We start from the raw sequence: 25,739 nt of genomic DNA, 5'->3' as shown, positions 1-25,739 counted from the left end.
TTACATTATAGAAAACAAGCTGTCCGTGCAAGAGAGCACTTGATACTTTTTTATTATTACCAAACCGTTCCCATAATTACCCCATAATCATTATATAATCCTATAACAAAGCCTCTATTGAAGCCCTGTCTTTTGTCAACGCTGGGACACTGAATCTATAATTGCATTATTCAGTCTCTTCCACCCCCCTATAGAAGCATAATATATCAAAACCATCCCGCAAGGAAGGTTTTAGTTGCAGGGAATGGTTCGGCCTATGCGGGACATCTTTTTGTCGTGTGTGTTTTTTTTTTACGCGTCGCAAAAAAAAAAAGTTGTGCCAACTTAAAGTTTAAGGCTCCTGCTGGAAATATCAAAAAAAAAAAAAAAAAAAAAAAGTATTTGCTTCTTTTGCAGACAGAGTGGGCTCTTTAAAAAAAATCTTCAGAGACGTGTGTAGAAATGCATCCATTCACAAACTGGACCAGTCGCATTATTGATATATCATATTTTCAAATAATTATGCTCATTCCCTATTGCGCTCCCAGGCAGTAAGAATAAATCGTCAATACACTGAGAAAAAAGAGGCAAAAGCGAGTCCCCGAGGAGCGGTTTTGCGTTTGTATGCATGGGGATTGGCAACACAACGGGGCTTATTTACATTAAATACGCCACAAGGTTACAGTGCAGATAGATGAGCGTCATTTTTATCACTCATTACTTCTCTTAAGCGGTGACTGACGCTCAGGACGCACAAGAGGCAACACTCATTTATCCTGGAGTTTTTTTAAGGCGAAGAGAAGAGGAAAGAGACTCGAAACAGTTCACTTGAAAGGTAAGGAATTCTACTTTTTGGAGTAATTTTGTGACCTGGGTGTCTTTACGCCGAGCCAGCGTTTAACGCACGGTGCCCGAGCGGCGAGGCTGTCTGTGTGTGAACGGTTATACAGGGGGCAGATTTCTTGAAATAAAAGAGTGTTTGTGGGCAGTTCAAGGTCAGAAACAAACTAAGGTGGCTGTGAATCGGCTTTTTTCTCTTGCCACGGCACCAGGGGGAATGTAACGACGAGGGGATTATTTCTTTAAACGAGGTTCTGTGCACCGCTGGGCTCACCAGCTGATTTTTTTTTATCCCCGTCAACGACGAATACCGCTAGACCCGGGCTGCATGCAGCCAGTCGGCTCTGCTCTCTACAATGGAGTGCCTTTTTAACGGTACAATGCATTTCACCTACCAGATAGGGGGAGTCCAAGCTGAAAGATGAAGGGAATATGCTGATGCCTGGCGATCGGCATCAATGCAAACGTTCACCTTTTAGCGGGCAGCCACAGGAAGGCAAGAAGAGAGACAAGTAATAAAGCCGTATTTTTTCGTTTCAAACTCAGGATGCGCGGCAGGGAGCAGCTGTAGGGACAGGATCGAGGAGTGGACAGTCTTTAACAGGTCCGAAGCGCACTTTTCAGCCACCCCCCGTCATCCGACAAGAATATGATCCGCTCAAATCATATGGACATGCCTCATTATTCAATGAACACTATCTCTCACAACGCATCGTTTACGCGCAGGAGTTAGCCGGCGCTTCGCCAAATTTAAAAGGTAAGAAGAAAGTGTGGAGCTTATAGCACACTAGTGGGGTTTTACTGGGGGGCTTGGAGTGTGTTACTCGCTGGGAAGTCAGTTTTTTGGGGGAGGATTGGGGTTGTTTGTGCGGGTGCATCGCAGCGGGGGCCCCTGATGTCTCCCCAATCATGATTAGAAAATAACAGTGCAATTATCCGTAGCGAGTGACGATCGTAAAAAAACGGCGACGAAATAGCAGCTGGGACCAAAAGACACAGGGCTGCGATGCTCGGCACCTTGCAACTCAACGCGCACACACTAAAAAACTATTTTTATTCCAGCGGAGAATAAACGATAAGTTTTGTTTACCGTTGCATGTTTTACTCTGCGCTGCTTATGCGTAAAAAGGCGTTCGGGACGCACGGCTTTTGCAATATTGCGCATGATACAGATCAGCGGCGCAGTGTGAGACTTTTCGAAAAGTCCAGCCGTGTTCCCGATAAAAGTGCACACACGGGAAACTTTCCACCGGCACTTGCTGCCGACCGAGTGCCGGGAAGGCGACTCAAGTTTACCGGTGCGTTTGCCACTATGTGTCAAAACTTGTGAGATGGAAGAAGAGCCGGTGAGACCTGCCATTTTGTGCAGTGATCGACCTCTCTTATGAATAAGCAGCCCCTGCACCGTGCTTTGAGGAGACGTTACGATGGCATTCAGACGAGGGGGGTAAATGTCATTATGTGGAGACGAACGCACACATTAGCAGCGGTGAAATTGACATTTTTGGGAACCGCGGTGTCACCTTTGCTGAGGTGGGGGGTGTGAGGGTTTTTTTTTTTTTCTTTAAGAGAGGGGGCAGAAAGTTAGGGCGAGTCGCTGAAAGGCTACAGGAGGCTGATAGACAGCCGTTCCCGTGGAAATATAAAATGACGGAGAGCCCATAAGCCGCTAATATTTTTTTCCAGGGGATGGAAGAGTTCGTGTGTGTGACATGTCATTGCACTCGTGCTCTCAGGAGTTTCCGCGTTATCCTCTTTTAATTTACCACAAGCTGTTTATTTTTAGGATATCCGAAAAGACCCAGCGCGTTTTCGTGCGCTAAAAAATCTCCAACCGGCTGCCCGAATTCCCACACCGAGGCTCACATGTCCGAATTTGCGCTTACATGATGGGGTAGTATTGAATTATCAGTAATATGTGGCAGGGATGAGGCTTGTAATCCCATTTAAAGCCTCTGTCTCACCCGCACGTCTTGGGTGGGGAGGACCTTTTCTTGGAAGTGGAGTTGACCCCTGAGTGATCTGACCTGGGTTATCCAGCCACTTCCAGCAGCCACCAAGCACTGCACAATGGCTGTGAAGACACATGTCATCCTTCTGAAAATACTCAACAATGTCCATCACGTTGTTTCCCACTGTTTCTCTAACCTTCCCTGAAGTTGTCTTGAGCCAAAAAAAAAAATATCTTGCCTCTTCCTCAGATTCATTGTGTAAGGGAAAGGGATAAATAGATGTACTGTGCGAGTTGAGATGCTGTCATTGTTTAATGGTATGCACAGGGCGGATATTATGTCTGAAATAGTGTCTGGGCGTAAACCCTTTTTGTCAGCTCCTTAGGTTCCCTTATTGGAGATGAAATAGCAAATGGATAACTGTCCCCGCTCCTCTGACAGTTGAGGCTGCCTCGCAGACCTGTTTGCCCTCGGTTGCACCTCTCTGCGCTGCTACAAGTTGAAGTGTTGTCATTCTCTCCGGGTGAAAATATTTGGGAAGAGACGCTGTGTTTAAGAAAAAGGCCTCGCTTTGCTGACTGGCCTGTTGGAGGAATTTATGGAGGGAATTTGGTGCCAAGGCCTCAGTGGTTTGTGTTGGCAATTTATTTCATATTCATTAGGCCTACTTGTTATTTTTTTTATATTTGTCTACTAGTCAGGTTACATTTTAATATTACATACTACCCACTGATGAATTATTGAATTAATTATCAGTGTTGTTGTCATTAAAATAATTATTCTTATAAAATATGCTGCATTATTTATCTTCACTTCATGGCAAGTCAAACAGATAAATTCACAACGTTTATGGATGGGATGTTTTATTTTGGAGTCAGTGTGAGATTTATTGCAGGAAAAAAAAAACACACACACACACAGAGCACAGCAAGGATTTTGACATTTTCTTATGGTGCAACTTTCTGACCGACGGAGCTCAAAATCTGCTCCTGGGAGCCAGTCTGTAGCAGTCGCCGCTGATCTTGTATTAGTTGCTCTCCCACCTGTGCCCGTGTCAGCGTTGCTAAGGGGGGGCCGCGGGCCGTGACTGACTGCGGCGATACACATCTCTCAGCTGAAAACGAGGGAGAAAGGAGTGATGAGGGAGACAGGGGGGAGAGAGAGGGAGAGGGAGAGAGCATGGCATGCAAAGGATGGCATCAAATCAGTCCTCTTTTCACCAGGCTGTCAGTCAGTCAGTCAGCCACTCGGTTCACCGTGGAGTAGACCCACTCGACTGAAGCCGCCGCGTTGTCAGTCCGACGCACGTTGAATTATTTGCACGTTGACATGTACACAATCAAGATTTAAAAAAAAAAAGAAAAAAAGAAAAGAAAAAACCACACACTTGTTTAACAAATGAAAGAGAGCAGCACGTGAGCTGGCGCCCCAGTGCCACCACAAAAACCCACAAACCCACAAATGGCCGCACAAATTACATAATCTAGCAGCACGGGAAGATGTGTGTGTATGATCGAAGGGACGACGCGTAATTTGAGTTATCCTGCGATACATACATCTGCAACCCAGTGCAGTCCACAGTCAGATAGGCAGCCTCATTGTGGCGAGTTGATCCCCTTCTCATGTAATTATAGGGGAGAGGGCTCCAGCTGTACAGGCTGCGAGGCCAGGGCTCCCAGTCCGCTGGGATCAGGGCGGTGGTGGGCAGGCCAGATCAGGCCAGCTCTGCTCATCAGCCAGCCATTAATTGATATGTGCAGTCATTGTGAAAGCAGGCCTCCCCCTCTCCTCCACCCCTCCCTCCGTTACCTACTGGGTAAAGGCTGTGGATACTGGCTGTGTCATTTCTTCATTTCCATTCTGGTTCTAATCTGCTCTGTCTTCTTCACACTGGCAACAGGGCAAGGCGGCAGCCTACATGTGCTCCTGCTCATCTGTGTATATGTGTGTGTGTGTGTGTGTGTGTGTGTGTGTGTGTGTGTGTGTGTCTGTGTCCCACAGGGGGTGAGGAGGGGTGTTGAAGGGGCTGTAACACACAGGCGTTAGTCTAGGTTGAGCCTTGTAGCTTCATGACCTTGATCTCCGGAGTTCAAGCCGGAGAGGGGAAGATGTTGGCGAGCTGGGCTCGCAGTAGCAGTTAGAGGCTAATAATGACAAGCACACACACACACACACACACACACACACACACACACACACACTCTCTCACAAGGGAAGGCATTGAATCGAATGTGGGATGTGCATTCAAGAAGAGGTCGCCCTGACCACAAAACATGGCCCGCTAGATTACACACATTAGATGGAAATCTCAAACGATGAGATTTTTATCACATTTGTTTGAATTTCTGTCATCGAAAATGTTAGATTAGATTTTTTTTTTGCCCCAGGGTGTGATGCCGATCTCATATAAGGACGAGCAATTATGATTTATTCCGCCGTGGTGATAAATCGAAAGGGGCATGAGTGACCTCAAAGTTTTATGAAGTTAGGGCCGCTGACCTTTCCTCATTATTAGGCCTTTACAGGATCTCATTTTGTGGAATGAATTTGTAAACTGATGACTGTCATTTCTTCATCCTTTACATGACGTGTTGATGTGCGAAAACCTGTTGTGTTCGAGTTATTTTTTAAAAATGCAACTTTAAACCAAACATGTCACTTTTCTTAGAAATTAGAAAGTAAAAGTGAAAGAATGTAAAGAAAGTGCTTTATCTCTGACTCGGTTATTGAATAATACAAAAAGCAATGGGAAATATGAAAGATGCCATTAGCCAGAAATGAATACGCTATCAATTAAAATCTAGCTGTATGAATGATCAGCTTTACTGAATCACTCTTTAAATGAGAGTTTATGTTCAGTTTCCCTGTTGTGTGCGTGCTGTGCTGCTCTGTGCGAATGCCTCATCCTTTACTTATGAGTTGGAGTGTATATTTTCCCCAGTAAGTTCTGCCCTGAGAGCTTGATAACGATTAGGGGTTGGAGGGTTAGAGGAGCAGTGGGGTGGATGGGTTGGGGTGGCGGCGGTTGTGGTGGGGGTAATCACGGACGTCATTTTGATCTAAGAATAAAGAGTGTAGGGCAGATGAGGTGCTGACAGATAGGCTCGACTCCGGCTCTCGAGTCCTTTCATGCCGGGGTGCCATCACAAGGAGCGTCTGCCTGTCTGGGCAGCCGGGGGGGAGATGGGGTGGGGAGGGGGTGAGGGCGGGTGAGGTCTAGATGGTAAGAGAGGAAAGGAAGAAATCGAAGTGGTCTCAGAGGGAGAGGTGGGAATGGAAGTGGGCGCGAGGAGGATCTATTTTTTTTTTTTTTCTTTTCACAACCTCCTCGCTGTTTTCGGTAGCAGACTTTGTTAACTGAGCCTGAGAGCGTGCGTGCACACAGGTCAGTGCGCGTGGGAGGTAGCATTTGTGACAGTTTTGCAACAGTGTGTATATCTGCACATACTGTGTGCGTGTGTGTTTTCAGTGCTAGTTGAGCCGCTCAGCCTTGAGAAAGTCCTGTGTCCAGGCGATGCTCTGGCCTTGCGCTCTCCCTCTGTGTCTGTCTGTGGAATCAGCTGGCACTCACATAACACCAACAAGGAATGTGTCCTGAAAAAATGTAAAACACCTTATCCTCACAACCCGTGATATTCCTCCTTTGTTTGCCCCCGGCTTCCCTGCTGAGCCCCCCTTGGCATTAAGGCATTATTGAGTTTGGCTTTTAGTTTGGTGTTTTTTTTTTCTTTCCTCGAAGTTCATTACCATTTTGGATTTAGGGATGCGTCATGCGATGTCAGGACCGCTTTCTCTTTTGATGTGTCGAACGTTGCTGCGTTTTTCGGCTGTGTCATTCCTGCAGACAACAGCTTAACACAAACGGGCAAGCACACATCAATCAGAGGTCCTGAAGCAGAGAATTGTTACTGCTTAACATTCAGTCACGCTCAGCTAAGGCTGTGGTAAATACCTCCAGTGTTGATGAGATGGAAGGTTATATGTGTGTGGGGCAGGTTATGTCTATTACCTACTTCACATACCATCGCCGGCCGCATCGCATGTCTTTTCTGCTCTTTAGCTGGTCTACCTCTTGGATGTGACCTCTGTAAACTTCCCGGACCTCTGCTAATGAGCGCACCAGAGTAAGCACAAGATGGAGGGAGGGAGAAGGGAGGGTGTGAGGATGCTGGAGAGAACTCCTGCACCTTTAATTATGATCAAGAGGTTTTCACCAAAGGATGGAGGCGTTGCAGTTCTGTTGCGCTCGTAAATCTGGCCCCGGATGCCGTATATTGTGTCGAACGATTACTGTACACCATTATAGTGCATATTCAACTGCCTCTCCAGCACCTGATTTGCATAATTGGATCTTTAATGAAACTTGCCTTGTGGAACAAAAAAATACAAAAAAGTGAGAGGAAATACAGTGGTTTGGCGTGAGGGCCGTGGGGGGAGGGGGTGTGGGTGTGGGTGTGGGTGGAGAAAATAACACGATGTAGATGAATGCCCCCTCAAATATTTATTGGACTCGGGGAAAGGTGGTGGTCGATGTATAAGGAAGACAGAGAGATAAAAGAGTAAAGTGGAGGGTGGGGGTGTGTGTGGCGGGGGGGGGGGGGGGTGACCTGTTCTGGCCCAGGCGCTCGCACATCAGCGGCAGTGCTACAAATAGGATGAGAAGTGACTGTGAAAGCTGTACATTCCCCGCCAGGTCTCGCGGGTTAAGACTACAATAGCGGGATATTCTCTAGCCCGGGGGGGATTTCAGCTCCTCTTCTGTCGACACTCATTGCACCAACTTGTTACTCAGGGAAGATGGCTCTTTTGTAGAGGAGCCGATTCTGCGCTCGCCTGGTGGAATTCCTCAGTCACAAATATTTTGACAATGCCTAATCAGGAGCTGTCGTCTTTTTTTTTCCTACACTTTTTCTAGAGGTGGTGGTTGGAGGGGGGGTTGCTTGGAGCTGTCTTGCAGTAACTGTGGTACATGTGATTTAGGAACTTCTGGTAATGATTTGTCTGATTCACAGCTTCTTTTTTTTTCCTCATGTGCTACCCCTAAAAGTTACCGTTCTCCTTCCCCCGCCACTTGTTTGTGGCTGTGGCGAGGCGTCCATCTAATTGCTTAATTAAATTCCAACGTGTCCTGTTTCCCCTCGGCCTTCAGGAGGTGAAGGTTAAACTCCTCCTAGTGCCACTTTCACGCCAACGCGAGGGCCGCCGATAATAATAGCGCGTTATTTTCCCCTGTCTCGCCGAAGGATTCGTCGCTTCAAAGTGACAGTGAGAGACGGATAAAAAAAAGGAGGAGAAAAAAACAAATTTTATTTAATCAACGTGTCATGAGAGAGACTATTAGGTAGCTCTCTCATTCCTGCCGTGAGTGCCCCTCCATTCAAAAGTGGGACAGCCAGTTGTTAATCGAGTGCTAATGTTAAAAAACAACCAAACGTTGATGGTGCGTTAAAGCATTTGTGTGCGCTCAGCTGCCTGCAAGCAGCGGTTTCTCTCTCTCTCTCTCTCTCTCTCTCTCTCTCTCTCTCTGTGTGTGTGTGTTTCCACTCTACATCCGTGGGAGTGGATCATGTGTCAAAGCGGTTTACAGGTGGCCTGCAGGGCAGCAGCTCTACAGAGAGGTGGAGGAAAGGCAGGCAAGGTTCAAGTACCTCAGAGGCTCTAACGGCGCTGAACTGAGCAATCCCAGCATCTGAGAGGACCCTTCAAAGGCCTCCTTATCACACTCCTCTCCACCATTTCACTCTTCCTCCTGCCGTCTCTCTGCCGCAGCCTCTCCATCCTCTCTCTCCCCGCTCTCGTCTCTGGTTTGTCCTATCTTATCGATTCTTTTTCTCTCTTATCCCCCCCCCACATCTGTACCATCCACTCAGGATTCTTTACCATCGCTGGACCTGTTGCCGAAAATGCCTTTAAGTTATTAACGATTATTTTTAGTCCTTCAAGCTGTGATCCTTTGCTCACACTTGTCCTTTAACTGGGTGGAATTAAAGAAGAGGAAATAATTCAGAGAGAGACAACTTTTCTGCCATTTCCAGTAATCAGCAGCCTAATAGTCAGATCAAGTAATACAAATAAATCAAATTTGTAAGATTTAAAAAGCGTTTTCTTTAACTTATTCTTATAAAACTCCTTTAGCTGACCTCGTGGTGGTCAGAACTGTGCATTTTCCTCCCAGTCAGGGCGGGATTGGAGCAAACATAAACCCTGTTTCAAGCAGGAAGCTGGTGAGATCTTTCTTTACAATCCTACAGGCGTCTCCTTTTAGCACAAGTGAATTAACTCCTGGAATTATCTCCAAGCTGGTTAGGATGATACCTGCTCACATATCTCAACTTTGTATTAAAAATCAGACAATGATGACGTCTATTCTGGCCTGACAAGATGCTGTTTTGATGGCTTCAATAGAGTTTCAGTGGTTTCACTGCTTTGAGACCTTTACACCTTGAGTCATTTGGGATGTTTTTGTTCTTCTAATTGGACAAATTTAAAAACTAAATTTGACAATTGGCAGTCAGAAAACATTCATATTAAGCCTACAAAGCACTGCATTCATGGAACGGTAGATCCAGAGAGAAAGGAGATAAATACACAGTAGGCAGAGTGATGACAGGACAGAGCGGGAGGAAACACTCAGAGAGAGACGCAGCGAGCAGAAGGGGAGAAGGAGTGAGACAGAGAGGAGGGATGATGTACTTAACGGTATCTGTAGGCTTCCTTCTGAACAAGCTGCTGCCACAGATCCTGGGAGCCCGCACTGATAAATTCGGTTTGATAAAAGTCACTGAAATGCCGGCCTGTCTGCACACCTCTATTAAGCGCTGGTACATTTGTCACAGCCAGTGGAAGTCAACCAAAGGGTTTTAATGTCACATCAGGCTGAATTAAAGACTCAATCGAAAGCCCTGAAAGGTTTAGGTTTTTATTTCAAGTGACAGAAGTGGTGGTACAGCTGTGGCTGGTGCTAAAGATTACCGGGCTCTAGTTGATCAAGGCAGTCGTTTTACATTTTATATTTGGCTATTGGGAATTTTGTGATTATTTGTTGCTCATTTTAGCCTGGATGCTCATTTTGTATCTGATGACTTTGAGCGAGGGAGGGGGGAGGGGGGCGGTGTGTGTATGTGTGTGTTGAGTGGGGGGTGAGGGGTGGTGGTTGGGATTGAGCTCATCTCAAGTCTGGCATTATGTTTTTCTAATTCATGTTTTTTAATCAAGAGAAATTAGATCTATGCTGCATTAATCATCAACCTTCCTTAATATAGCAAACTGAGGGAGCATTTAAAGAAGCCCGCATTTCAAAAACACACAACTTTCCCCCTGAGAAGCCCCTTAATACCACAGTACTGTTCTCCATTTATGCAAAAGTAAATAAGAAAACCCAAAAGGCAAATGAGCATTCCAGGCGTTTAAACACACAGCCTTCTGTAAACGCCTGGTGCAGCCGCGACCACATCTCCAAGGCATAGCTGCCATGAGACGCAAAGTCAGGGTTGCTACTGTGCTTTAAAAAAAAAAAAAAAAAAAGTAAATATATGTCTACTTGTTTATTCTTGCCTGTATTTGAGGACAGGGTATACAAAAAACAAGTCTTTTTTTATGCTTTTTATTTTCCGGAACATCATTACCGTAAGACAGCAAAAGGCCTCTGTTAAACATTGGAGAGTGTTAGACAATTTAGGGACTGTACACAAATTATTTGGGTAGGGAGGGGGTGCTAAATCTCTTATTCATTTTATGAAAAACTAAATACAAGACCCTTCCTCCCAATATCTCAAAACAATATATTTGTGTTTATTATGTCAAAATGGTGGAAATAGAGCCACTCTGTTTTTGATTATTAAAGAGCTGGTAAAAAAAAAAACTTGTTAAAGACCCAGAATGTGTGAACCAGGAACAGGTTACAGCTTTGTAGGTGCGAATATTACCTTCCCAAAACATGTCATTTTTTATGTTTTTTATTTTCCAGAACATTACCATAGGACAAGAAAAGGCCTCTGTTAAACATAAGATGGTTAGTCAATCTTAGGGACTGTACACATATTATTTATGGGGTGGCAACAATATTTTAATGTCACCACGGATTATAAATGATCAAAAATTGCTGAACTTGTGATGCCAAACTTCAACCATATGATAAGCTAAGTTTATACAAAACATTTAGCTTTACTGCACTTACTGTGCTTGCTGTTATGATGCAGAAAGGAACAATTGTGTAGGCTTCTGAAAAAATTAAACACTCTTTTCTTTCAGAAACCACCAATTATCACTACATGTATTGTGTTGCGCAAAACAAACATATTGGTTGTGCTAGCTGCAGCTCCTTACTGTTCTGCACCTAAACCAACCATCAGTCGCTGATGAAACCACTAATGATAAACGTGAACATAATGAAATTCATCCAAAATATTTGATCTTTCCTTTTCCTCATTGCGTCTCCTTTTTCTGTCCGTGCACACACACACGCACACACTCACAAACAATCAGTCGATCCCACCTGGTGTTTTATTTAATTAGGTAAAATACACATTACATGTACACGTGCATGCTTGTGTGTGTCTGTGCGAGTGCATTTGCTCGCCAAGAGCTGTCAGTCTTTCATGAACTACTTTAAAAAGTGTTGTTCAAGGTGGGAGCTAAATACTATTTATCTATTATTTATCTGCGTTATTACCGGGGTTGAATTTAAAAAGAGAGTTCTCAGACGTGGGAGAATTCCCCCGGCGCCTGGCTCCTTCCTTTAATACCTCTTTTTAAGTCATAAGATGCGCTGCCACCCCTGCTGAAAAAGAAACCTTTAACAGATCTCCCGCAATTTCCGACAGTTTTCTCAAATCATCTTTTTTATTTTTATTTTCAAAGGGCCTACCTCATCATCTTCTCTCCCTCCAGCCCACACCGCCCCCCTCCTCGTCTGCCTCTTCCTCTTTTGTTTTCGTCCTTGTCTTGTTTTTTTTAAATTATTATTATTCTTGATCGTGAGCTGCACTTGTTTTCTTCGGCTCAGAACTGCATTTTATCTCTTTTGTTGTGTCGTTCACACCAATCGTTGTAATGGGGAAAGAGTTAAGTGGAAGTGCCCGGGCCCTTGTTCGGCCTGTCTGTCGGCTGCTTTGGTAAACAGGACTGTCAGATCTGCACAGAGACAGAGGGGGGGGCGTTTGCATCCATGGTGTGGTTGATGACACTGATAGGCTCCAATGGTGGGAGTGAGTTCACCCGTTCACAATGTGTGTCCTAAAAACTGAGGGGGTCACTTCTACCCTTCTGTCACTCTATGACACCCATTAAAGAACTAATAGGGAAAGGACATGGAGGAATGAGTTTATTTCTCAGTTTGGACTGTGCAGTGTATAATGGTAACTCAGTGTTGTAACAGACATTTTGTGCCAAATCACAGGTAGTCACATGTTAAAGAATGGTTCAGGTTTATACAACTTGGATCTTATTTTGGTAGGTTTGGACATTTCTTTAAGCTTTTATAATTATATATTGTCCTCCCCAAAGAAATTGCTTAGATCTTGGAATGAGGTGACATTATGACAAAGGGGTGAACACATTCATGTTCCCCTTACGATGAATTATAATAACTTTAGATGGTGAACCTCTAATAAACATTATACCTTCTTAACACTGACATGTTAAGAACTTGGAAATATGTACCTAGGCACTGTTGGGCCTATCTGCTAGCCAGGCTGTAGCCTTTTAGCCTTGTTAAATCATAGAGGTCCAATATTTGTAAAACTTCCCTAGAGCCTAGAAAAGTTATTTTCATGTGTTGCTGTCAGTTTTCGTTGGAATGAATGAACCGACTTCTAGATCTCAGCAATTAGTTTCCTGAGTAAAATCTTACCGTAACCAATTGAAATAAAGGCCAAAATTATGAAAATGAGATCCAGGTTTTGATATTTATCCTTTCAGCCAGAACGTTAACCTGTCGGAGGAGTTGTTAAGTCGTTGCAATTGCCCGATGAAAAGCCACACACATCGTGAGCTCATTTTGTGTCAGAGCACAGTAACTTGTGCACTTATTGGCCTCTTCCTGTCCTGACGGAGCGCCTGCACACTTCACCCTCCCTGTGACCCCTTCAGCAGAACTTGCTCTGTCACAGGAAGTCCTTCAACTGTGCGCTCATATCCTCGCATGTCCCGCCTACGCGCCAACAGGACAATCTCATGGCAGAGCTGCTTCGTATTAGGGATCGGAGAGGTTTGCTCCACAAATCTGATGTTGAGGTAGAGTTTATTTCTCTCCCTCTCCCTCGTAGCCTCCGTCTCTCTGATTGCCGATCAGCCCCCGAGGGCTTTGAGGCGCTCTTGCTGGATCCCTGTGATTAGAGTAAATGGCCTCCCCTCTGCTCGCCGGAGATCAGGGTTGGTTTGCGGGGTGGGAGTGAGGTGGACTGAGTGAGGGCGAGGTGAACGGCGCAGAAGAACACTGAGGGTGAGGATGTGGAAATTGATGTGGAGGGGGAAGGCAAAGAATACAGAGAGTAAAAGTGGAGAAAAAAAATATCTTAAGTGTTGGTTTGACAGCTGGTCAGTGTGGAAGCCCATGGGTAACAGGATCCCATAATACCATGTTTGTATCATATCAGATTTACAGTAAAAAACGGCTTTTCAAATAAGGAAAAAAAATCATATCAGCCTCCTAGTGGTAATTTTAAATAGGGCATTTGGGATTTTTGTAGCTCCACAGTCTCCCGTAGCGTTACAAATGCTGTGTCCCACAAGAATCAAACATGCCAGCAAATACACCAATTTCAACATATAAGGTGCAGGTGGTTATTGTCAAATATTCCAATAAATACCAACTGATTGCTATCTTGGCAGTCATGTCTTTCTCTCAAAATAAAGGTGGCATCATACTCGAAGGAGTTTTTTCAGACTTCGGCTCAGGGGAGTTATGGTCCACACCAGAGGATGGATCTCCTCTCCAGGCAGTGTACTTAGCTCTGTGTGTTTTCTGGTATGTGGCCTGTAATAAAATGTAAGTCCTCAGGTGCTGAGTCCTCCATGTGTGAGTATGTGTGCCTCTGCCTGTACAAAGTGTGCTTTTCCTCAGTCTCTCTGACTCTACAGTGTGTGTCTGGTACCTGTGTGTGTGTGTGTGTGTGTGTGTGTGTGTGTGTGTGTGTGTGTGTGTGTCTATGTGTGTTGGTTACTGCTGGGAGGGGCATTTGATCCAGCCGTGGCTCGTGTTCGCGTGGAGCCCGGCGGAGAGCGGCGGAGGTCAGTCTCCTCCTCAACACCCCTTTTTCATCCAATTTCTGTGGCTGCGGGCGGCCGCTTGCCGTGCTTTTGTTGCCGGAGGTAATCTGTGAAGTGATCTTAATTATGGAGGTTCGGCCTGTTCCTCTCTTCCCCCCCACCTCTTCCTCCTCTCTCTCTCCCTCTCTTTTCATTCTTTCCCTCTCTCTGTCTTCCTCTCTGTACACGCTTTTAATCTAACAGCGTAGTTAGCTCGTAATGAGGGCGAGGGGAGCACGTGCGCTTCTGCTTACACATGCTGCGAGGCTTCGAGGAGGAGGAGGAGGAGGAGGATGAAGAGGGTGAGGAAGGATGGGAAGGGTGGAAAGACAAACGATTATACAGTTTCCATGACAGGTTTGTCAAGAAAATTATACGGCGGACCAGAAATCTGAAATTTATTTTGAATTCTGTCATACCCAAAACTGAGTGGTATGAAAAGTAGGGTTTGACTTCCTGTACCACAATAACAATAATAACAATATCAGTATTTCAGGTTCAAGCCCAAAAGGATAGACATGTAGTATGTATACAAATTTCATTGAGAAAGAATTAAATCTAATTGAGCTTGACAAGTGGACCTAAATATACACCTTCCAACTGAAAACATTACTTTTCAGTCGGTTTTGAATATAGAATATTGCAGATATACTGACGGATACAGTGTGTATCTGTATCCCTTTGTGTTTATAATTATATACAGTTTCCCTTTGTAGCTCTGACACCACACGTAACATTAAATGCAGAGATGAATCTGCTGCGTTTCTTCCCAGTGCATCCAGATCAGTGCAGCTTATTTATAAAAAAAAAAATGAAATAAGGAAATAAAAAAGTTGGTGTATTCCTTTGAGGAGCAGTGAGAACGGTTATGACGGGTGGGAGGAGGGGGATGTCGAGAGACCTGGAGGGAGGCAGGGAGGGAGCAAAGGGGAGCACTAAGGGGGGAGAGAGAGGGAGTTAGATGGGATCCATTACACATAAACAGCCTAGGCATTGATGAGATGATCCGACGAGGATTAGGCCGACAATCCTGATGGACACTGAAAAGGTGACCACACGGGGAGGGGCGTGTGCGTCTGTATGCACATGTGGAAATGTGTGTGTGTGTGTGTGTGTGTTGCTTGGAGCACAATATGCCGTATGGCCTCATTATGATACCCCCCCCCCGCCACCACCCATCCCCTCCTTCCATCGCTGCCGCCGTAGCTATTTAAGGTCACGCTGGGAGCCACTTCCAGGTCACAGCGAGGCCAAAGGGCAGCAGCTGGGGCACGGATGCCAATCAAGTCAGAGCCACGTCGCTTTGAGACGTTCTTGTTCTTCATGTGTGAAATGTGTTATGGTATCACTTAGCTGGTGTCAGTTGGTTCCTTGCCTTTTAATTCTTCTTGATGGCTTGCATTGGAATTTAGGGGTAGAATTAAGGATTTCAACATGCTTATTTCCCTCTGAACAACAGCTACAACTAATGCTGATACAAATAAAGCGACAGCTATTTTAATGATCAATAATTAAGGTATTTGTCAAGTAAAAATGCCAAACTTGCTGGGTTTAGTTTCTCAAATTTTAGAATTTGTTGCTTTTATGTGTTTTAAATAATTGTAGATTAAATGTCTTTGGGACTATTGGTCATAAAAAGCAGGCACTTTGAAGACATCAACTTTGGCCCTGGGAATTATTTGGGAGTATTCTTCACTTTTTATAGAAAAAAACTTAATAAATAAAAAAATCAATCAATCATAATAATCATAAGTTGACAATGAAATAATTTAGAGTTAACTTTATTAATGGATTTGTTGATTGTCTGAAATCTGCTACAATTCTGATGATTTGAAACAAAAATGCCCAAAAGTCGCTGATTCCAGCTCCTCAGACGTAATTATTTGCTTGCGTTCTGACGAGCAGTTTGAATATGCCAAGTTGGACTGTGGAAACTTGTGACCAAATGATTAATCGGTTGATAATCATGTAAAAATCATATACAAGATATTTCTTTGATTTATTCTAAAAATCATAGAGTTCTCATGGAAACAGGTAGCAAACTCTTTGTGTAGTTGTAGAGAAGAGAGGGAGTTTTTCTCTGTCTGTAAGGGAGTCTGTGACTTGTATGCAAGTGTGTGTGTGTGTGTGTGTGTGTGTGTGTGTGTGTGTGTGTGTGTGTGTGTTACAGTGAGGCTGCTAATTCCTTCAGGGTCAAGGGGAGGGGCCGGGGTTAAATGGTGTGACAGGGGAGGTCAACAGTGATTAGCTGCCATCTGAACTAATGGCTGGATGCTGAAGAGGAGAGGAGACAGGAAGAAGAAGAGAGAGAGAGGGGTTCTTGCATTTGGGTTGTTGAAATCATTGTGTGTGTGTGTGTGTGTCATTGTTTGTACTCGCTTGTGCTCACCCCCTCCCCTCCCCGCCATCCCCTCATTTCCTCATGTCCTTATATTATTAAAGGTTGCCTCCGTGCTTAAGTAAGGCAAAGCAGATGGCCCTTTTCATAAATCATGCTTATAAGATGATTATAGGCGTCGCCGCCCACCATTCTCCCCTTCACTTACGGTACAGTAGTGCTTACAGTTCTCCTCGAGGCCTGTTAATCTGGCTGTATTTTTAAAAGCACAAAGCCACTGTTGAAGCTAAACTCTGATTATTTCGGCGGCCAGGGTGAAGGAGACGCCACAGTTTGAACCCCTGAGAGGGCCAAAAAGCCCGCAAAAGGTGACACGTCAGGAAAAAGAAAAATGCAAAGATAAGATCCCTTGCCCTGCCTGTGCCGCCTCCTCTCTCTCCTCCAGACTCTCAGCGTTACCCCCCACTTGTTATGTTCCCGAGCTTGGCGCAAAGTTGCTCAGAACAGGATGTTAAATATATAGCACAGGGAGAGAGAGATGGAGAGGAAGAGAGATGGAAAAGGAGTAAAAGGAGGGGTGTGCGTGCACGGTTGTGTGTTGGATTATGTCTGTGCCGTTGCACTATTCCTTGATGTATGCACCATGTCAGGCAGTCATTGTCTCCTGGGTAAAGAATGATAGTTCAAATACCTAGCATCTCTCCCCTGGTGCTCCAAATGCTCGCCTTTGAAGTTTTTATAATCCATCTGTCATCTGCGAGCAGGGAGGGCACATGTTCTGTACCACTCAATTACCAAATTCTCTTTTTGCCAGCTACAATGAGACAGGAAGCAAATAATATGGGCGACCCTGAAAAAAAAAGAGAGAGAGGGGTGGGGGGGTATAGAAAGAGAGAAAGAGGGAGGAATTGCTTGAAATCCTGCGTTCCTGGCTTTCTCACGCACTTGATTGTGTCCCCTCGCTGCCTCTCATAACAGGAGAACAAAGCCTGTTTGTTGTGGGTGGAATGCCTAAAATGTTTCCTACTGTTACAATTATGAAGAATTTGATTGAATGTGTATTGTTTCAAGGGCTTGGTGATTTTGATCATTTTTTAAAGTGCCTTAGATTGTTATTCTGCTTCCCTACCAGCAATAATAACCTACTAGCAATAGTCACCTAATCAAATTCCATTTGATATAAACATTTAATTTGTTATAAGGGCTGGTGGATGTTGTGACTGGCTAGTGTGAGACAGGAAAAAAAAGTGTGTTTTGATTATACATTATTCATTACCAACACTTAAAGATGCATTCTGATAGGCTTTTTGTCAGCGGCTGGATGGAGAATCTAATGAAGTTTGCTGCAGTTCTTGGTGTAAAAATCGTCTTTAATTGGTGAGCGCTTTGTTGTGCGTCGCTTTAAAGCGGCGCTGAGGCGACCAGAGAAACTTCAGATAACCGTCTGAAAAATAACAACAGCAGCAGTTGCAAATTACGGCTCTGAAACATATTTCATTTACATACGCCACAGGCCCCTTTTAAGGCGTCTACCTTTTAATTCTTTTTCATATTTAACACTCAACACAAAACAATAAAAAGCCTCAGATCTCTGTGTCTGTATCCTCGTTTACATTGAAATATCCCCCCAGCCCGCCCCTCCTCAGCCCCCATCCACAAGCATCCTCACTGGGAAGGAGATGAAAAGATTGTTTTGAGAAACTCGAAAAGAAATTTGACATTCTTTGGTTGCTTCTGAAACTTCCAATATTCTGCCGTAATTGTTTCATACACGTTATATATCTTCATTTGGGGGGAATGGGGGAGATGAAGAACACGTCGGCCTCTTTCTTCCTGAATAAAAGGCAGCAGAACCCATCTGGTTGGGTGAAACACGGCTGGCCCTCTCGCGCTCATCGCTGAAATAATACTCCCTCTAATGACTCCCACATATTCTGAAATCTCCCTTTTGAAATTGGTCTTGGCAGATTATTTGCAGGTACTTGAGTTGCATCTGTTTGCAATTTTGCAAATGTGGAAGACTTTAATGCTGGGCAGGGGCGGGTAGCAGAGAAAAGTCTATTTTAATCCCTGGGATAACACCGGCTGCCAGTGTGAACGGGCCTGAGTAGCGGCCTGCACCTTAACCCGAATTGTGACTCGTCTTTAGCCAGGTGACAATATGTTTGTCTATACTGACGCTACGCTTTTCCTCATAGTTGCTGTCTAGACATTGGACTGGTGTTTGGTTTCCAGGGTAGTGTGTAAGCAGGTGGTCATACTGTGCACTAAGAATGCAAAAATATTCAAATAGAAGTGTAAATGCATTGGATCAAGTCATAACAGATGTGATGGAAAGTAACCAAGTACATTTCCTGAAGTACTGCATGTATGTAGCATTGTATGAGAATATTACCTCTAGTGCGCGGCATTACAGAGATTTTACTCCACTACATTGGTGTGACAGCTGTTATCACTGCTGTCGTATGAAATCCATGCATCTCCAAATTTGATTGTGATTTTAGATTTTTTAGAAAAACTAAAGGATTGAGTGTTCCTTCATGGATTAAGACGTTTCTCCTACTTCTGAAGTTGATTATTTAAACAATCCTTTCACACATGGACCCAACAGGCCTGTTTTTCACAGCTCATGAAAAGTCGACATTTTGGAGATACGTGCTTTTTCACAGGTTAGCGATGGAACTAGGATTTGAAATGAAAAAATGTGATCTGTTTATAACATAGAACCCAGTACTGCAGATTCAACTGTATATAAAGTAGTTAACATTGGCTTCCCTGTGACCAACTATAACCATAAAATGCTCCTTGGTCATTAATGCATAAGCAGGATTAATCTAAAGTATGCTAGTGTAATATTTAGAGGAGGAATCTTTCTGCTTCAAGTTCTTCAACTTTTGATACTTTCAGTACATTTTGCAGATAATACCAACACGCTTTAAGTAACATTTTCAATGCAGGACTTTTACTTGTAGGCTGCATGTGGCTCAGAAACCCCCTGGATGCCCAGGAGTCTGTCAGGTATTTGCATTGTCCGGTATAAAGTGCAGTGATCAGCGAAGCTAAACCAAAGCTGAAATGATTGTGACTTCAGTCCTTATTATTTCTACCATGTGGTGAGCAGCTGACCAGCTTAAGCCTCCCCAGTTTTTTTCACCCTCCCTCCCCCTTTTAAAACTGTAATAAGGTGCCCTATTGTCCTATGGCAGGGTGTACCGGGGCCACAGCCGAGCCCACCCGGCTGACTGTAATTGCATAGGTGGTTACAATTACATTAATTACATATTTCATCAACACTGTTTATCCAGCCGCACGGTAAATGAAGACGCCAAACTTTTAACTCTGTCTTTTGTTTTTGCATTTCTTGCCCCCCACCCCAACCCTTTCTCTTCCCTGCTTTTTTTTTTTTTTTTTTTGTGTGTGGTTGTTTTATTAGGAGCGAGGGGAGGGGAGGTGCCAGAGGAGGAATTATGCTGAAAGTGTATGCCTTGCAACTTTTCCCCTCCCTGTTGGAAATGTTTATTTGAACAGTAAGCTCATGATTTGAATATTTGTAATCCATGCTTAAATTTACAGGCCAGATGAACTTTTTGGCACAGAATGGCAACCATAAGTAGGATTTTGAGAAAAGCTTTACAAAATTTTAAGCCATGTGCAAGGCTTATATAATTTAGATGGGGGGAAATATGCACAAATAAAACAGGCTCTGTCTTATTTACTTTACACACGCAGAAAAAAACTGCATCATATGGCGCCTGACGTATATATGCGTTAGTTATGTCCTTCTGTCCACACTTTTAGAAAACAGAATCTAAAGCTAACAAGCAGTTGTCTGTGAATACTTGAAGGAATAAAATAGCTCCAGAGGCACAGGCACTTGAGTCGTTCTCCTGTGTTAGATGTAAATGAGTGTACTCCATATTGACTTGTGCTGGCGGGGATGCCACCCATATTGTAGGCTGGGAGGTGGGTGGGTCGCCCCGGCGAGTGGCAGAGAGTGATAGAAAGAGCGAGTGGGAGAGAGAGAGAGGTCGCTGAGGCGGCCAGAAAAAAGGAAGGCTTTCTTAAATGATGCTAATCAGTCCGGAGGGGCCTGGCCCTCTCTCCCTCATCAGCCTGCTGTAATTCAGATGTGCTGAGAACCTGGAATTAAATGTGTCACTGTGAGGCGTGTGCGTGCGTGCTCTTGTGTGTGTCAGCCTCTGTTTGCCTTGTGTCCACTTCTGTGTGTGTGTGTGTGCGCGCGCGGGGTGTTTAGGGGTTAAGTAGAACCAAATTAGTCGATGGGAGAACTAACAGCAGCAGTAGCTTTCTGTGTGGCTACTTCTTGGTGAATGTCAAGATGATTTAGCTGCTCTTCTGCTCGCCGTCTGTCTCTGAGCACTGGCCCTCCAATCACCGCTCCGAGCTGTCTGTTTTGTGGCCCTCCGTGCAACAAATGAATATTAAATCTGCACTGGAGCAACTTCACACACTGGCAAGAGGTTACAGTCTGAAATATGAGGACGGTGAAGCCCAGAAATCCTGCAAGGTAACAGCAGTAAACCGTCCTCTCCTGTAGCGTCTGCTGGTGGTGGACGAGGTGCTGTAGCTTCTTCTGCATTTATTTGGTCTGATTTCTGAATTTTATGGTCAAATCGGAGAAATTCCTTGGGGGACGCTCTTGACTTTTGCAGCTTCTGTACACACTTTTATATTTAGAATCGAAATCATGGAGCTCAACTCATACAGGCAACACCAGATGCCAATATTATACCTGAGTTTAAATACCAAAACAATACGTGTTTCAGAACAACAACAAAAAATCATTTTTCCAAGCAGCTGCACAAGAAATGGAAAAAAAATAGTCAAAATTCAGATTTAAATCAGGAAGTACCTGATCAAGAGGAGCATGAATCTGAGCCAGTTTTTGACACGCTTCCTTCTTTACCAAAAAGCTTATTGCAGTTCGATACCCGACTCTAGTGTTGATGAGCTCACAAAGGTGTCTGTGTTGTCTTTTGTTTTTTCTTTTTTTGCCATCGAAGGGTGTATGTGTGTATTCTTGCTAACATATTGTGTGTGTGTGTGTTGGGAGGGGTGTGCGGGGGTGCGAGTGCGCGTGTGTGCGCAGGGACGCCAGTTGGGCTAACAGCTGAATCATGGCTCAGCCGCTGCCCCTCGTAGTCCTTGGCAGTTAGCGGTGTGAAAAAGCCTTCTCTTTGAGGGCATTATATAGATTAATGTGCTGTGCCTCAGGCAGAGACACACACACCTCGCCAGGGAGGGATCCTGACCGTGTGTGTGCGTGCGTGTGTGTGTGTGCGTGTGTCTGAGTGTGTGTATTGTGAGCATTGGGGGGGTGTTAACAAGAGACTAGGGGAAGGTACCGTGAGTAAGCTGTGCGTGTGCGAGTGAGCAAAAGGGAGAGAGGCAGAGAAAGAGGCTTGGGTGGCATTTGGATTTATTCGTGGTGAATTTTTGAAATATGATATATTTTTAATGATTTTACACTTGTTTGCGGTGGAAAAGTTATTCAGTGATAATAGAAATTATGCAATAAATAACACATCTGATCATAAATAAGTAATGGCAGGGTGTGAAGTAAAAGATTTTACTTGTAGCCTGGGTTTCTAATGTGGCTCTACCTGTTTATTTCACCCAGAAATGTAGCTAAATTCACAGATATTAGAGTGCATCCTTGCTTTATGCTTGATTAAACTGTGAGTCTGTGGGTAAGAAACACACCGGAATACTTAAAAAATTGAGGTGAAATCACTTTTCACCTCATTTTTTAAAAGTATTCCAGCGTATTAAGCCTGCTGCTGGGTGTCTGCAGGGGCATCTGGGTAGTCGATAGCTTTCCATCAAGGTATTTTTATGTGAATCAGAGGGGTGTTTATGAGGCCCGGGTGACCTGAGAGGGGCAATCGTCTGGCCCCAGTGACTCACTCTCTTCTCCTTCTCTCTATCCCACACTGTCTCAACCTCGGAGCCCAATTAGCTCTTAGCTTAGCCGAGCCGAGATCAGGGTGTAGCCGAGCTGATATACAGTATCACAACAAACACACACAAACGCCACAGCTGCTGGAGACGGCAGATGCAAATGGAAAAGTACAACACCGCTCCAGCTGACGTTAAAGCGAAAACCTTGTAGGGGTAAACAGGATACTTTTAAGGCTTCTCCCTGTTTCTTTCGCTCCCTTGGGTTTCATGTTTACTCATATTTTTTTATGTTTCCCCTCTCCTCATTTTCCTCAATTTACCCCCTTTTACTGAGCAATATGGGGGGCGGGGGGGGTTTCCTTATCAGGATTTTAGCACATTCCATTCAAGGTTAGGCACATCTGTTGTTTTGTGCATGTGCTGGTGCGTGAAAGTGTGTGCATGTGACTATAAGTTCTGAGATTGCCCATGTGTGGTTTTTTTGGCCTCTGACATGTACTGTAGCTGTGTGTATACCTGCACATGTATGTACATATATGTCCATGTACATTTGAGTATGCTTGTCTGTGTGTGTACTCATGCAGCTCTCTCCAGCCAGCGGTCTAAATAACCTACTTTTGTCTGACAACGGCATCAAGTCGTGGAGGTGCACATATGCAGAAAGCTACTTGGAAAGGCCTCCTCGTAGCTGTCAGCTTTTATTATGCGCTGAGGTGTCATGTTTGTTAGGAAGCTGAGTGCAGATGGCAGAGTGGAAGAAATGGATCACTAATTTTAACAATGATTAATGAACAGAGATGGAAAATGAATTACATCGGACTATTGGAGGCAAGGAATATTTTCTCTGAAAATGTTAACTTCGGCTGCCAGGCAGCCGGCCGTGTTGTGGGAGTATATTGAGGAGGGGTAGGGAATGTGTGTGTATGTGCATATGTGTGTGTGTGTGTTTTCTTGTGTGTGTGTGCATGTGCACTAAGGTGCAATTTTCCCCCCGCATCTTTTGTAGAATCAACACTTCACTGCTCTTGCCTATTACTTTACTGTTCGCCTGCTTAAACACTGCCGGCTTTATACACATTGTTTTTCCCCCTATGTGTATTGCACTACCAGTTAAGGTACACACTCTTTAATAAGGTAAACACAGGAAAGGTTAGACTGTCTTAAAATGTTAGCTATTTCCATTACTCTGCGCTGTGCTTTGATATCAAATCATAGATGTAGCAGATTCGATCAAGTGTCAGCAGCTCTTGCTGTGGTATTCCACTCTGCTGGAACAATAACCTGTCTCTATCTGCCTTTGAATGTAGTTTGCAAGCTATTTTCATGACTCCATGTTTAATTTTAATCATGAAAACAGCAATAAAGTACAATTAGAAAATATTTTTCGGAATTTTTAAGGCAAAACAGGCCCTGCACCGTGTCCAGAAAACCAACGTAAGAGTTTTTTGATTGATTGATTGACAGACACCTCACCAACTGCATTTTGTCAGGTAAACATGACAGAGAGAATCAGTGTTTACCTTTCATACATCAGTATCACAATATTGTACGGCGGTATAAAAAGCAGACCTGACATTCCTCATTGCTTGTGATCTGAGAAGAGTTCCTTATAGTTTCTCACACTCTTTCTTTCTAAAAGACAACCTGTCTCTCTCTTTCCCCTCTCCACCCCACCCCCCCACCCCATGCCTGCCTGTATTTGTGTCTCTTTCAAGGTTTGACTGGTGGGCGGCTGGTGCAACATGGTTTAATAGGTAGATGTGAACTATTTTGAATTTAATTAAGGGCCTGATGGGAAATACGTAAAGGGAGAAAACAGAGCAACTTCTTGCAACATTGCGTGTTTGTGTATGTGTGTGTGTGTGCGAGGGAGACAGACCGAGAGAGAGAGAGAGAGAGAGAGAGAGAGAGAGAGAGATCTCAGGTTACGGCAGCATATGCTAAGCACTCAGAAAACATACACAATGCCTTTGGTGAACAAGGTAGTCGGTATGCCCTTGGGAGCCAATTTAGATTGTGACTTAAGGCAATGTCGTGGCTTTGTGTGTGTGTGTGTGTGTGTGTGTGTGTGTGTGTGTGAGTGTGTGTGTGTGTGTGTGTGTGTGTGTTCTCTGTATGTGAGTTGTGAGTTTTACTCTTGACGCTCCATTGAAACAGTAGTGGTGGGTAGGCCTGGGTGGCCCTCCTGCAGACCCTCCACATCTGTGTTCCTCCTCTCCCCCCCCACCGCCACTCCCCCTCCACCCGTTGCAGACTGAGCCAGCTTCTCCATGCCTGGCTGCCTCTTCACATCCAGAATAGTCATGAGGATTTGCTGGACTCCTTTGCCAGTCCAAAAAATTTTAAGTAATAATGTTTAACGAAACAGAGCGCCACCTGCAGAAAGACAAGAAAAGGTGTTGCTCACCCTGTGACTGACAGGTGATCTTTGGGTGGCGGCGTACAGAAACAACACGGCATCGAACGTTTAGCGCTAAAGATTGAAAGTAAATGTACAAAAACCAAGATCTTGCACATTACCGTCTAAGCAAACTCCTGCAGATTTAAGCAAACATTGGAAATGTCACAAAAAATGAAAGGTAAATCAGAAGCAGTTTAGTCAGCTGTGTAGAAATGGATAAATTAAGTTATTCAACAAAGAATAGCTATATAACTTTTTCAGGCTTTCCACCCTAATCGAGCGTGAAAACTTTCTGCAGGGTTTTGTAAATATCTGCTCTATAATTTTATAAATCATGACTGGTATTGAAAGTCAAAGCCGGTTGCTGTCAGTTTCTTTATGTCTCTCTGTCAGCTCAAATGCCACTCACTGAGTTACATGCTACTTTAAAGGGGAGTGGCAGTCTTTGACTTCACATACTTTGGGTTGGCTTGATTATTTTTCTGGCGTTAAGCGGCTGGGCTTCAAGGCTGGATCAGATAACATCCTCTGCTGTGCTGCGTAGGCTCCTCTCACAGTTTTTTGCTTATGAGAACAAAGCTTTTTTCAACATTGTATTTTAACTCTCAAACGATAAACCTTGCACATCTTGTCCCAGTATGATTCTCTCGTCTCGGACTGGATATTATAGTGTCAAATTAAAAAGTAATAATAATAAGAAAATGAAAACAGCAAAAGATTGATATACACAAGCAATTACAGTTCATATATTTGTTAGATTACTCAGGGATGTGTAAATGACATCACGTCCTCACAGGAAGTCCTGAAGAAAAACAAAGATGTGTGTGTGTGTGTGTTGGGGGGGGGAACAGTGCACAGTATTTTAATGGGTATTTCTCTTCTGTCTGTGTGGCACACTTGTCAAGCTTCAAATGTGGGTGACTGTGAATTTCCTGGTGTGTGTGCTTTGTTTACAGGCTCTTGTCGTCCCACCTTCTGTGGAGCTGTCGGCACTCTTCCTGACATCCGGCATTCGTTGGAGCGGCGGCAGTCGCGCAGGTACGATCACACCGATTGATCA

The 25,739-nt window shown here is 44.3% G+C and overlaps 1 protein-coding gene across 6 annotated transcripts in view; it reads left to right on the top strand.

Moving 5' to 3' along the window:
• Positions 1-271: 271 nt before the first annotated feature.
• znf536 (zinc finger protein 536) overlaps positions 272-25,739 on the top strand; it is a 229,003-nt gene continuing 203,535 nt past the window's right edge. For 2 of the 6 annotated variants that reach the window (XM_051379884.1, XM_051379881.1), the window contains exon 1: positions 272-814. The gene's annotated coding sequence lies outside the window, so the exon portion shown is untranslated. Of the gene's footprint in view, positions 815-941; positions 1,577-25,635; positions 25,718-25,739 lie in introns of those variants that run through there. The other 4 variants (XM_051379878.1, XM_051379880.1, XM_051379887.1 and 1 more) reach the window with 4 other exon arrangements.

The sequence above is a fragment of the Dicentrarchus labrax genome, unplaced genomic scaffold (genome assembly GCF_905237075.1).
Source record: "Dicentrarchus labrax unplaced genomic scaffold, dlabrax2021, whole genome shotgun sequence".
In the NCBI taxonomy this organism is placed as follows: domain Eukaryota; kingdom Metazoa; phylum Chordata; class Actinopteri; family Moronidae; genus Dicentrarchus; species Dicentrarchus labrax.
Note: the sequence above shows the minus strand (reverse complement) of the source record. Positions and strands in the feature narration are given on the sequence as shown.